A 15093-nucleotide genomic window follows, 5' to 3' on the forward strand; every position below is an offset into this window, starting at 1 on the left:
CTCAGAAGTCCTTTCACTAGTCGTATTTTCCACCTTCCATTCTTCTGGCATGGTAGCGTTTAAGGCAGATTTAAGCAATGAGTTGCATAAAGCAACAGTTTCATTTTCTTCAGAATTTATGGGTTTATTCCATCTGATCTCAGCTATCCCAGTGAAAGATCAGTTAGGGAACATGAAAAACATGATAGAAAAATAATGCAGGAAATATTAAAACAATGTTATAGGAAATGCCTGTGCTCTCAGCATGTCCCATTTTGATTTTAGAGTAATCTAGGCACAGAGGTTTCCAGATGTAAACCTAAACTGTAGGATTAGTTTCCACTGGGTTTTAGACACTGATCAGAAATATGCACAAATTTAACAAATTTTGAGAGAAGTGACTAAAAATACTACTAGAAGATATTCATTAAAGACCAAAAATCAAAAAGTCACAGAATCACACAGAACCACAGAATATGTGAGTTGGAGGGGGCCCACAAGGATCACTGAGTTCAACACTCAGCCCTGCACAGGATCATCCCCAAGAGTCACACCATGTGCCTCAGAGCACTGTTCAAACACTTCTTGAACTCTGTCAGGCTTGGTGCTGTGACCACTTCCCTGGGGAGCCTGTTCCAGTGCCCAACCACCCTCTGGGTGAAAAACCTTATGCTGCTATCCAGCCTAAACCTCCCCTGACGCAACTTCAGACCATTCCTTCAGGTCCTGTCACTGGTCACCACAGAGAAGAGATCAGTGTCTGCCCCTCCTCCTCCTCTCACAAGAAAGTTGTAGACTGCAATGAGGTCTCCCCTCAGTCTCCTCTTCTCCAGGCTGAACAGACCAAATGACCTCAGCTGCTCCTCATATGGCTTCCCCTCAAGGCCCTTCACCATCTTTGTTGCCTTCCTTTGGACAATCCCTAATAGCTTAATATCTTTCTTTTATTGCAGTGACGAAAACTGCCACAATATTCCAGGTGAGGCCACACCAGCACAGAGCAGAGCGGGACAATCCCCTCCCTTGAACAGCTGGGGATGCTTTGCCTGATGCCCCCCAGGACACAGTTGGCCTTCCTGGCTGTCAGGGCGCTGCTGACTCATATTCAACTTGCCATTGACCAGAACCCCCAGGTCCCTTTTCCTGGCACTGCTTTCCAGCATCTCATTCCCCAGTCTGTCTGTACATCTGGGGTTGCTCCATCCCAGGTGCAGAATCCGGGACTTTCCCTTGTTGAACTTCATATGATTTGTCAGTTAACAGAACTTAAATCAGTCATTCCAAATTCTGATGAGTGTCCATTGGTTTTTCTTCCTTACTTAATCCCAAACCAAAAACCAAGGCAGCATTTGCCTTTCAGAGCAAACCAGTGCATAGCATGTAGCCAGGCCGCATAGATGTAGTGGAAGAAGGTTTAACTGAAAAAAGTTCCTTTAAGTTCATGCAACTAATTACATTTGTAGGCACCAATGGTAGAATGAAAGTAAAATGTCCTGAGAAGAGTATATAGGCATCACAACTTCAGAACTGAAGAAGGAGGGCAACGAAGCTGTTGAAGGGCTGGAGCAAAAGTCTTATGAGGAGTGGCTGAGTGAACTGAGGTTGTTTAACCTGGAGAAAAGGAGGCCCAGGTGGAGATGTTACAACTCTACAGCTACCTGAAAGGAGGTGTATCAAGGTAAGGGTCAATCTCTTCTCCCAGATAACAAGTGACATATGAGAGGAAATGGCCCCAAGTTGTATCAAGGGAGGTTTAGATTGGATATTGGGAAAAATTTCTGCACTGTAAGAGTGGTTAGGCATTGGAACAGGCTGTCCAGGGAAGTAGTAGAATCACCATTCCTGGAAGTGTTCGAAAAACATGTGGATGTGGCACTTGAGGACATGGTTTAGTGGTGGACCTCACAGTGCTGGGTTAACAGTTGGACTCGATGATCTTAGAGGTTTTTCCCAACCTAAATGATTCCATGATTTGATATGGCATTATGGAGAAGAGGAGGGGATTCCCAAGCATGTCCTTCCTTCCTTGCATCAGTCCTCCAGCCAGGGATACAGTGGGGTGCATGGTTCTTGACTTCTGAAGAACCATCTTTTCCACATAAAATACTTCTTTGACCTCAAGGAAAAATCAACTGGACATGTCCTATGAGTTGTCCCACACTGACAAAGTATCTCAGATTTTAGGGGCAAGTTTCATATGCTCATTCCACATTAATTTCCTGTTATTTTTCTTTTGAAAGTGCTCCAAAGGTGGTATTCCTATTTTTTCTTCTGTTCTATGAATAGGGGGGAGTAAAAGGATGTGAGATTACATCAGAATATTTAAAAAATTAAATGATTGTGGAAGACAGCATACTTAACCAGAAAATCCCTGTGAGAGTAAGGAAGCTGATTCCATGATCCTTGACCTGAATGCACTACAGGCTGGGCATATGCCAAATATGATCAGCACATTAAGATCTGGAACATGCTGCTTAGTTGTGTGAACTATGATTCACAGCCTGATGCCAGGAAATAAACTGAAAGTTTTAAGGACAGGAAGCTCTGAACTCGTCTCATCCCCTCTGTGCCTGTTTCGGTTCCAGGTGGATCAGATTTCCTTTCATTAGAGGTAAAATGATGGCTGGAAATGGCTTTAGGCACCACCAAATTTCTTATCTGGGCAATGGCACTCCCTCTGTGGCAAGCAAGACAATGAGCAAACACCTGGGCAGAACATGCCACCATCATCTATAGGTGAACTCTCAGACTAAATGGCACCAACCAAAAGCATCAGACCTCGTGCCACAGCATACAAGACATCACAGCTCCCTGTTCTTTAAAGACCTTTGCAGATCATAGAAGAGTTGAGGTGGGGATGCAGGACCATAGCGTCTGTTTTCTGTGCAATCTGAGGCATCACGATGCAGTTAGCACTGAGCACCTGGGAGGTGGAGTAGAAGGAGAAACTGGAAGAGGTCCTTCCATAACTGACTTTGCTTTTTACTTCTTACTCCCTTTGAAAAGAATAGTTTTGCTGTCTTGCATTTCGGGAAAGACTTCTGGATCCCTGGGATCCAAGCATTATATTGAGGAGTTAGCTGCACTGTGGAGGAAGCCCAGTTCCTTTGCCACACACCTGCCTTTGTATGTCTGTTACCCAGTTAAGGATATCACATTAAGTTGTAATAGATTTCTTGCTTGAGGATAAAGTGCCCATTGTACCATCATTAAATGCTTCTATAGTATCTCCTTATGTTGCCATTTGGCATTAAAATTCTGTGGAGTTCGAAAGATACCTTGATTTTTCACCCACATGTGAGAAGGCAAAGAAGGGAGCTCACACACTGGAACTGCTGTGGGCAGACAGATTATAAATAGCTTTAGGATGTCCCCAACAGGTAATTTACATCAAAAAAGCAGCATCATAAATATCCTACTGTCTTCACACACACACACACAAATCTTGACTGTATGGAAAAATCACACAAAAATTCCTTACTGAAACAGTGTCATTTTGAAGAGTTGAGGATTTGTAATTCTGCTTCACCCAAAGACGAATGAGCTCCTGGAGTAGTGTGTGGAGCTTCCCCAGATGGACCTAAATTAATGAGAAAACGTATGTGTTCCCACGCTAAAAATTTAAGATTTCTTCTTGTCATCAGCAGGAATTGAACCCAGAGTGCAACAGAGGAACCTTTCATGGAACGAAAGCAATTCCTGCTGCTTGGGAAACCCATGTGGTAGATCCATCTGGATCTTCTCCTAAAGTGCCACAGACACAGATAAGTTGGAGCTTTTTGCACAGCCCTCACTGTCCTTTTTAAAAACAAAAGAGCTTGAAACACTTCACCTAATGTCTGGATGTAAAGTGGATCAAAATAAATTAAAATTGTGAAGTGTTTGTACTAATGAGAAGCGGGACTTGAAAGCCAACAAAAATAGGATGCGAGTCTTCAAAGAAGATTTCAAAGTACTCAGCATAATGCTGGATAGTCATGCAGCTCCATTGAAAGATGTTACTAATACATGTGTGAAACCATATTCAAAGATACAAATTGATGTAAAATGAGAGTGGTGATGTAAAAGGATGTCAGAAGGATGAGAAACTGCAACTAAAAACCATTAGAAGCCACGCTTTGATTCAGACTATTTTCAGAATCCTGGATAAAAGTGAAAATTTACTCTCCCCTTTTCCAAATATAAATCCTTCATGGAGCCACACAAACATGTCTTTGTTTAGATTGAGCCAATGTTTCTGTGGGAGAATGTGAAATTTCATCAAGAGGTTTCTAATAATGCTAATGGCATAAAATTCCTCTTACCTGGTATGTTCAGATTAAACATTTTCTAATAAAAACAAGCACAAGAAAGGTCTCCTTATACTGCTTAGCGCTTTTGAGTGATCAGCATATATTGACTCAAGAAGAAAAGGGTTAACTTTCAAAATATGCCTGATTTTAATGAGAATGAAATTATGAGAAGAGTAAATAAATTTAGACTAGAGACAGAAAAAAACACCTGGATTAAAAAAAAATGGAGCTGAGTGCATGAAGGGAGTTGTAGAAGAAAGGTTGTTCATCTTTCACTTGTCATTTACTCAAAAAGAAATTTCATAAAAGACTTCCTAATGACTATCTTTCTTCAGTAAGGGATCCAAACCCCATTTTCTGACAGTGATGCATTATACTGGAGGGAGAAGGAAAAAAAGCTTCTTTTCCTACAATGCTAGTCATGCCCATGTCCATATGGTGAACTGAATGACCACGGGAATAACCTTTACAAGGGACCAATTTCTCTTCAGGGCCATCAGCTTTGCTGCTGAATGCTCCTCCACAGCCAAGACCACTGAACCTTGCATTGAAGCATTGCACAAACATGGAACGATCTGTTTCTTCTTCTGTCTTCTCTGATGCCCTCGTCCCAGTGGAAGTGTGCTGATTTAAAACAAGGGCATCTCGGAGATGAAGAAATTATGGTGACCTGAATGATTGCCAGGAGATAGTCAAGAGAAAAGGCAGTGTCAGCAGATGGAGCCCAGTTCTGACTTATACTCTGGACTAGAGTTCAACAAGCCTGAATCCCAAACCAGACTCTCTGAATATGAATGAACTTTTAAGTGATGTAGGGTGTTTCATAAATATTGCTCGTTGATGTGATTTGATTTGTGTTTTATTAGGCCAGCAGCATTTCAGTATATTATGAAGTCATCATGGTTTCTATTCCTATACATTCCAAATGTACTTGTTTTCTAGGGCATTTTTAGTTGCCTGAATAAAGCCTCAAATAAATCTAAATAAATTCAAGGATGACATGAGGAGGAGAAGAAGATTGCAGCAAAACAATAAGAACAAATATAAGCCCGTACAGTGTGTTATGCCTTACAAAACCACACCAGGGCTAACAGAAATACTAAGTTGGCAACTGGACTTGCTGAGACATTGCGTGAGTTGGAGCTGTCTCTCAAAGGTAGGAGGGAGGGTACTGATACCCATTTGAAAGGGGTCTCTTAGCAGAAGAGCGTGATATGTTCTTTATTGTACTCGTTAACTCAAAGCAGTAAACCCCATAACTTAAAAATTGCTTACAAATACAAAAAACTTGGCTTATTGGAAGTCAGTGGCTAAACTCCCAGCTTTATAACACAGTGTAATGGGGCGGTGAGAGACAAAACCATAGTTTTCATGAGATGTAGCTCTTGCCAATGCTTTGAGCTCTTAGAGGGGACCCTACACTGAAGCAGCCTCAATGCATAAATCTGGGTTTGGAAGAAGGGAGAAGAGCTGTCACTGCTTAGCAGCTTCCAAATCCTGGTCCCTGGGGCAGCTTCTGGTGGTTGGGGAGAGTTGCCTGGTAACAAGGAGCTGCCACCTTCTCGTTTCCAGCTGTTAAACTGCATTGGGAGGAGCTGAATAATACCAGAATAGAAACTTAGCTTATAATTTGTCAGGTTTAATATAACAAAATTGGAGTTATTTAATGGCATCTCTAAATTGCTTAGGAGATGAGTTTTTGCAGCAGAGCTCTAGCAGGGCCATGTTGCAAAATGAAAACAGGGCTTCCTGTAATCTTTTATTGATCCCCTCCTTGTTCCAACAAGATTTGTTAGCGGGATTCTGTAACCTCTGGGGTGGTGTTAAGGATGGGGAAAAGGTAATAGCAGAAGGAATTTTACTAGAGCAGGACAAGAAACAGACATAACCAAGCATATGCAAATATATGTATTAAAATATCAATATTTAGATTTAATTTTTGAATGGAAAATAGAATATCTGATGTGCTGATTTCTTCATCCAAATGGAAATGTGCATATTTATCTGTTGGTTGCTGCTGCTGCTGCTGCTGCTGCTGCTGCTGCTAATAATAATAATAATAATAATAATAATAATAATAATAATAATAATAAAAAAAAATCAAGAATCCTGAGTTTAATTCTAAAACAGAAGGTGTTTTGTTTTTTTTCTGGAAGGGAAATTCTAACTGTCCAGTTTGAGAGGGACTGAGAAGTGAATGAGGCTTGTTAATGTCTTTGTGGGAGACAAAGGAAAATGGGAATCAGGCCAGAGCAGATGGTCATCCCAATGTAAGCCTGTCATCATTGAGGGAAGGAGTATCCCAATGTCATGTTGTTGAGCATCCTGTGATGGACTGCTGTGAAGTTTCCATCTTCAAAAGTTGGAGGAAAGGAGAACACCTGCAAAAACCCCAAGCAGCAGCCCAAAAGGAGGTGTGAGGTAGAGAGGATGGCTCACAAATCCTGGTGGCTTTTGCTTTCCCTGTTAAACTGTCTTTGTCTCAACCCATGAGTTTTCTCACTTTTACCCTTCAACTTCTCTCCCCCATCCCAGTGGAAGAGAGTGAGCAAGTGACTTAGTGGGGGTAAGCTGCTGGCTGGGAGTTAAACCACATTCAGCAACATGTTATTTTAACCAGGAAAATTAGGGAGTGATAGGGATATCTAGGTGAAGTATCACTTTCCTTTTCAGTTACAAATTGCTCTGAAAGATACGGTAATGACACAATATATTACCAGTGAGAGCTGGCTTTGAGCCTGTGCTGCCCTCATTATATCAAATACCAAAACTTTCTAACATTGGTACTTAAAATGGGCAAGAAGTATGTCAAGAAAACACGTTCCATTCATGTGCAAGATGATCTTCAGGTAAATGTATTAATGTTCTCTTTTTCTGCAAGAAATCTTTTTGGTTTAGGTAGATAGTGATATTATGAAAAGAAAAAGCAGGAGGCACACATAAACATAAAATGAGTCTGTACCTCCATCCATAGATGCATACAAATATGAACATATATGTATCTCCATATCCAGAGATGTATGACCATGTCCCATCATCCTACAAACACGAATCAGTTAAGCTGCTTATAACACTCCTCTGAGACAAGAAGGTATTATTCCCATTTATAGATTAGAAAGCTGAAGCCTGGAGGTGAGGAAGTTCAAATGTAAAACCCAAGAAGATCTGGAATTGGCTTTAGTTTTTCAAGTCCAAGGTGGGGTTTTAGTGTCCAAGGTTTACAATACCATCTTTTTGCTGTTTGACTTGATTTCAGAATTTCTATGGCAAAGAGAGAAAAATCATGGGATAGAATAGCATTCAAATAAAAGAAGAAAATTATTGTTTCCTTTTAAGTTGAGAGACAGAAAATCTTACCCCTATCTTAGCTTGTATCAGAGCAGTAATTTAAAAATGAAAGGCTGATTCTTCAAAAAGCAATGTATTATTGCCATCATTGATGCCAGCTGGGTCTGCAAGTTCTACCACAGGAAGAGGTGAATAAGCAGTTGAGAAAACCTGAATTACACTCAGTCCACAGTAATTAAAGCCCTTCTTGGGTCTTAAGGGCTGGAACTAGAAAAGCAATGGTCCAAAAGACCCAGTTCAGCAGCATGGTATTTTGGCATGGGCAGACACCAGTGCACCATACAACTCCCCTTTTAAAGGAATAAACAGGGCAAAGCAGGTCTGGAGGGGCAGCAACCCCTTTTACAGTCTGGTGTAAGATGCAGATTAGTAAATCCCCACTACAGGACACAGGCTGGGGCTTTCTTCAGCCTGTGGTGCTGACTCGTGTCCCTGAGGAGCACACCCTCATTTCCCTATAAGTAACATTATGAAGCAGTGGAGTTGACAGAGGAGGGAACTGTGATACTGTGGTGTATGGAGAGGACATTCAGCAGGGAACATGGTGTCTCCTACATTAGCCTCTTTCAGAATTTTAATAATTATTTATAGAGTATATTGTATACAATATACAGAGACTGAGTATTGTATACAAGACCCATCCTAACACTGGATACTGGCCTCTGCTACAGATTCTTTGCTAGGTTTACTCAGAAATTACTTGTGTTGACCCTCTTCAAAGGAAACCCAGTTACCCAGTGGTTGCCCTTTGTCTGTAATCACTTTGCTTTCATCTACAGTTTGGCACCAGCTGCACCAGCAAAATGCACATAATTACAGTTTGCTTCTAAGTTATTTAACCAGAAATCCAAATTTTAAGTCCCAGAAATTACATATTGGTTATAACTAGGAAAAAAATTTCAATTATCCTTTTAAGGAGCTGGTGTTAAGCAGGATACTCCTAAGTCAAATCTGTTGCAAGAAAAACACCTTAATACCTGAGGGGAAAAAAAAAACCAGAAACCTCAGTCATTATCTGGCTATAAAATAAAGTTCAGCTGTTTTCTTACTAAAGTTTTCCAGTTCTTATTTTTATTGTGTGCATTGTTTATACATCGTGCTCTAGAAATTTGTTTTTGCATAAATGTTTGTATTAAAGAAGGGAGGAAAGGGAAAAGAAAAAAAACAACAAATAATCCAGTGTATTTAAGGCTTTCAATGTGTACATATGCTGCAAGGAAGATTCCCACAGTGTGGCTTACTCTACTCCAGATGCATTTGCTGCCTGGAAACATAGCACAGCTTTGCATAGCACTGGCAGCTGTTGAAACTAGAAATCTTCCATGTGCCCATCACTTGTGCTGGCTCTTAGGGCAGGTGCAGTAAATGTACAGCACATCACATTTTGGGAGTGAAGCCTCCTAAGTCCCACATTCCATATCCTGAAAGCAGGGGACTCGCTGTGTGTAGACTGCACAAGGTACACGCCATGAGTAGAGGAGTTGCCCTTGCTGTGCATTGTGGTGGGGTTGCAGCAAGGCCAGCCAGTGCTTTTCAAGGCATTTGGTGGGAGATGAGGAAAGATCCTGTACCTGCTGCACTGCTGCTGCCAAGTGCCTCTCATGGGCAGTGCCACACTCTAACCTTCAGGCAGAAAAGGGCACATGAGGCCAAAGCTTTGTGTTGGGTGCCAAACATAAAGTTAAAAGCCTGTGGCAATGCCACTGGTGTGACTCCTGCACGTCTGTTAACCCATAATACACACGAGCTCATGTGTGGTCCCATGTACCTACATCCTACCTGCCTATACATGCTCATTGCACATGGTGAGATGACAGCCCTCTGCGGTGTTTCAGGTTTCTCGACTCAAAGCTCTGGCTGAATCATGTAGGGAGTAATAAAATCTGATCCCAGAACCACCCCAATCACCAGCACACACTTACCTGTGGGGCAGAGGCATACAACCGCCAGCAACTCTCTCCTTCCCATTCTCCCCATGTGCTGAGTTATTTCCAGAGTGACCCTGCAGCCTGAAACCCACTGATAGGAGCCAGAGAGGAGCTGCGCCACAAGCCGTTCCCATGGGATGATCCCTGCACCCCCACCCTCTGTCCCCATCTGTTGCTGCACCAGGGGTGCAGTTCCCCGTTCCACTCCCTGGGGGTGAACGAGGGGGCTCCTCTGACGCCCATCAATTGCGCGGGTGACAGTCGGCTCCTCCTCCTGCGCCTGGAAATGCTGCCTCCTCCCCAGAAGGTCTCCCTCTGGGCACACTTTTTCCGTCCCTGTGCTTAACTTTAAATATGCATCCCTATAGCATTGAGCAGTTTCCAAGGGGGGCTGATAAGCAGATTGCAAAGCCTCATTTTTTTCTGAATAGGCAGAAAACTAATGCAAATTACATTCACTGTGGTTTTTGATGTGTGTGGCTTGATGCTTATCAGCCCAATTATACAGCAGAGAAAGAAATGGCAGGATTGTTCTCCTTGTCCTACATGGATTTTAGCAAGAAAAACTGTGAAACTCTTTGTGTTATAGTCAAGGGTAACTGGGGCTTTCACATTTCCAGAAGTAAAGTGGGTTCTCTGGCCAAATTAAAGAAAGTGGAGAATTGCCAAAGAAAACATTTTTGTCCAGCGTAGCTTATCTGATGTTACCAGCATGTAGTGATACTTTATCATAGCGAGTTACTTCCTCTGTTAAACATAGAAGCAAGAGCAAGTATGGATAAACAATGCATGCAACCAAACCCCAAGTGTTTAATTATTTTAGCTTACTGTGACGGGAAGCAGGGGTGGAGGGTGAAAGAGATAAAATTAAGCATTCCTCAAAGAGCTCAGCTTCTGCTTTCTATGTTGGAATTGTCTCCATCAGAGAAGGAACACTAAAGCACAGAGCAAGTGACTGTCCAGTAGCCAAAAGCTCTCACAGAGCCCGACTCTGTTGCAAAAGATAGGCACTCTGTGCAAGGTTGGGATGGGTGACTAAGGGTGACCAAGATCTCATGTCTTGGGAAATGCACAGGAGGAATCAAACATCTTACCTGCCTTTGGACACATCTGGAGCAGATGTTTGTGTCTGATCCACTCACCCCAGGCTTTCCTTATGGCAAGTAGAGAGATGTAGACACTGTTAAGGATATGGTTCATCTGACACTATTTCAGGTGTCTGGTTTGGGATTAAATGATTCACACCTGAATACATACTTACTGGTTAAAAAGAGATTACTCCGTAGTGGATGTCTGTGCTATAAACATTGATATTTCATCAAAAGAGCCCACAGGTCAGCACAGGCAGTTGTGGTAGTTGCCATCAGCCATCATATTTGACCACTGGGAGCTGTATGGCTTTGCTCACCTAACTGGCAAAAGGAGGAACGGGAAACCAGAAACCTTCCTTCCTATGAATAAGATCCTAATCCTTCAAAGCAAATGTGTAAAGCTGCACTGTGACAAGGAAGACTGGCAAGGATTATTTCCCCAGATAATACAGTTTCACAGTTAGTTATCTCTCTATTCTTGAATCCTATAGTTGAAGTATTTAGAAAATTCTAGTGCATTCCAGACTAGAAGCCTCTGAACAAATCAGCATCTAGAGAAAAAATTAGAAGAGAAACTATATGGTACAGTAAATGTTGATAATTACCACTATAAACCAGCCTTTAGTACAGTAGTTTTACTGCAGAGCTGTATCTTAGGAGCATCAAATTTTATGCTGCCAAGACAATATACAAAGGACCAAATGGATTTTCCAGGATGAAGGGCTGAAATATGTTTGTGTGGCTGAGACAGGGGGGTTGTGCGATAGCATCCCAGTATCTCCATGCCTGGAAGATGAGGACCAGACCTTTGACTGAATGTCCAGAGCAAGTTCTAAGTTGTGAAATCTCTGCGTGATGGAGCAATGACAGCTCAACCGATCTTCAGGGCTGGCTCAGGTAAGGCTGTGTTGGCACCCTGGCTTCCTTCCCATCCCCTGGAGACGGAGCCACGAACAGGGATGTCATTTCCTCACTGATAATCTGCATACCACTGGCCCTTTTTTGCACATAAAAATGTACTTCGACACGCTAAAATCCAGCTCCAGCCTATACTTTTTCAATTAATTTGGGCAGGGTGAGGCACAGCCTCTTCCAACAGCATATACTGATTCACAAGCTAGGACATTCATTGGCACAGCAGCAAAATGCATTTGCTCACCCCTGTGTACAACAAACAGGTGCTAATGGCAAAAACATGTTCAGGTCCCAAGGCTAAACAGAGTGCTGAAGAGTCGTCTGCCAGCAATCACTGGATGTCATCCAAAATTACCTGTGGCTTCTTGAGTTAAGTTCAGCTGGAACGGAGAATTAGCAAGAAAAGAAGTAGAAAAATTGACATATAGAGAGGAGTGTGTCTTGGTAGCCTATGTGTAAGTCTAAGGGAACACTACAGAGAAAATATGTATTTAAACATTTATACATTTTTCAGTTGCCACTCAGGAGCCATGGTTTAAATTCATGATGCTAAAAGTATTGATTCAGAGCGAGATGAATAAACACTGAGTCTCTGTCCAGAGCTGGTGCTTTGCCTTTCATTATATTGTCACACAGTGATGTGGAGCTGTGTCTTATGGGGCTTTCTGAACTAGATCCAGTCCAGACAAGCTGTCAAGTGTGTGTTACTTTGGGCATGCAAAAAAGTCCTTTGTACAAATTCTTCTCTGCTGTGGAGTTGTACATCTAGATTCATTAGTAGGATCCAGATCCTAAACAATAATTGAGAACATCAATGCCTTTGCGAAATTAAACCTCTCAGTCAAGTCCTGGATATTTTCCTCTAGATAATCCTCAAAATTAAACATTAAAAAGAAAGAAACCAAGAAAATCTTGAACCTAAATGAAATTTGAGTCTGCTGCACCCAGCAGCTTGACTGCTTTCATCCAACAGTGACACAGATAAGCAGTGACACATGACAGCAGAAAGCCCAAATTGAGTTAGTCTTTGCTTTTGTGTCTTCATCTGTGGGAAGTGTACAGAGGACTGAGGTTGGAATCCAAGGGTCTTCAGTGAGGAAAATAAAAAAGCCTAAGGGATGGCAACTGGTTTGGAAGACTTCGGGCTTGTTTACATCTACTCCTTTTTCCTTATTCTCTGGTATTTTGGGAGTACTGTAGCACGGAAACATCTTAAAGTGGAAAGGCTAGGCCAGTCATGGAAAGATATACACTGAATCACGTTCTGACATCAAATAAATGTCTTCCTACAACCGGCAGTAGTAGCAGGGTTACTTTCATGTGTGGAATTTAGACTTATGCAACCTATCTTGAGTTAAAGGAACTTGTGGCTCCCTGTAATTCTAAACGGAACTGACTGATTTTTTAATCAGCCATGTTTATGTTTACACATTCTTGTCTGGTTAAAATTTGGGGAGTTTGTGGGTAATTTTTGTTTTGTCTCTGTGACTGCAGCATATTTAGGAAAAAAAAACAAACTTGAAATGTCAACTATATCAAGAGGAGACAACGGTGACTGTTTGGGATTACTCTAAGCACTTTCTTCCCTACAAAAGTAAAATAATAGATTTATATCTGTTTTTATACATAGGATAATTAATGAAATCTTCCAGGAATTCTGTACTGTTCAAACAATTTTCACTGTCATTAGAGGAAACAGTAAAGTTTGGTACATTACTAAGAGAAGATTGTGTCTTCAAAGTCTACTGAAGACTCATGTGCAGTAATTGTTCTCTCCACTCCTTCTTCCGTCAGGGCCACCTGCTCCTTCGCTACAAGGCTTTACTTTGGTACAGAAGTTACATGTCAGTGCAGTGGTCATGCAGTGAAGTTTTGAGGATATTCTATTTTTCAGACAGGGTATCAAAGCTCTCTCTCTTCTGTTGCCTCTGTGGTAGAGACCAGGGATATACTTGATTGTATTTGGCTTTCAAACTGCAGCCTGTGGTAGGAAGAGTCAGAGTATACCATATGGGAAGGATTTCAAGTCCTGCAGTATTTGCATCCCTCTGCTCCAATAAAATCAGTGGCAAAACTCTTGCTGACTTTGGTGAAGGCAAAGTTGGGTGATCTCTCAGTGTTTTTGAAAGCTGTTTTGTGTTTGGTGCACTCAGTTAATTGGCTGAACGAGATATGCATTAAATTAGAACCTTCTGGACAGCTCTTCCCACTCACATACCAAAGGTGATTTACTAGAAAGATGTAAAGCCCTGCATTCTCTGCAAAGGAAGGCAGTGGATATAGGAAGTGCTACAGACCCTCACAGCAGCCCTTGCACTGGACCCCAGACAAAACCAGCTCATCCCTCTGGTGCCCTATGCTGTTCCCACCTCAGCTCTGGGAGCTGCAGGGCTGCTCCTGGAGGGAGCACTGGAAAATACAGAGGTCTCTCATCGCAAGTCAAGGTTAATTTTCAGAGCACAAAGGTTTAAAAATGCAAAAAGTGTGACTGCTTGTTCTTAAATCTTCCAACCCCAACTTCATGATTTATTGTCCCCTCCAGACGAGGCCTCTCCCACCGAACGTCTCAGCAGGTGATGCGCAGTCTCAACAGGTAATGCTCAGGGGCACTGCAGCAAGTCAGCCAACATAATATACATTTGTCCCCCTGAAAAGGGACATAGCCTGCTTACATGCTTCGAAGTTGGCAGAATCATGGCATTCTATTGTACACCACAGTGCTCTGTTCTGCAGGTCACTTCAAGCCTAGTTCTGATTTTAATGGGACTAATGGCAGTACTTAATACTCCCTTTGATAGCAAGTGAGTAAGACCCATTCGAGTTAACAAAAGCAAAGTAAATGTAATATTTTCCTTCTGAAAATAAATGGAAATAATATCTTAAAAAATGAACCTAAAATAGATATTTAAGTAATGTAAAAGACCTTTCCTTATGTTCTTTCAATTTGTATTCATTTTGGCTCCTTCAACAGCAGCTATCAGTGATGAAGTAATTGAAAAAGAGCATAAATCATTGAATCAGAGCTAAGTCATGTAATACCATGACCTATATATTCCTATTAGGTGACTTGCTACACTTTCATGGTCCCAAGTTGAAAAGAATGCGTGTTTCTCTAGGAACATATAGCTTGGAAAAAGTATATACATTATAATAATAAAAAAAGCACGGAGCTGAACATGGAAAGACATGTCTGTGAGTTACTGCTGTTGTACTTTTTCTCAAAATCCATCTGTTTATCATAAATTTTCATGTCTGTGCAAGCATATTAAGAGATATTGAGTGATGTGGTAGTTATTGGAATCATAACAAAACCAACAACTCTGAGGAGAAAGCCGGTTTTTCAACATTTTATTTGCTATACAGGACAAGTAATAGAACACTGCTAAAATTTTGAAATTTCACAGTTAGAGTGAGTAAGCACTCCGTAAGAAAAGCCCAATTACATCCATAGCGGATTTCAGGGCAGTCCTTATATGCTGGGTAAATCAAAAGGCTGATTAGCATGGAGTGTCTGTCTATGCCCGTGGACCACATGGTTTC

This window comes from Corapipo altera, unplaced genomic scaffold (genome assembly GCF_003945725.1).
Source record: "Corapipo altera isolate COAL_440 unplaced genomic scaffold, ASM394572v1 0, whole genome shotgun sequence".
Lineage (NCBI taxonomy): Eukaryota > Metazoa > Chordata > Aves > Passeriformes > Pipridae > Corapipo > Corapipo altera.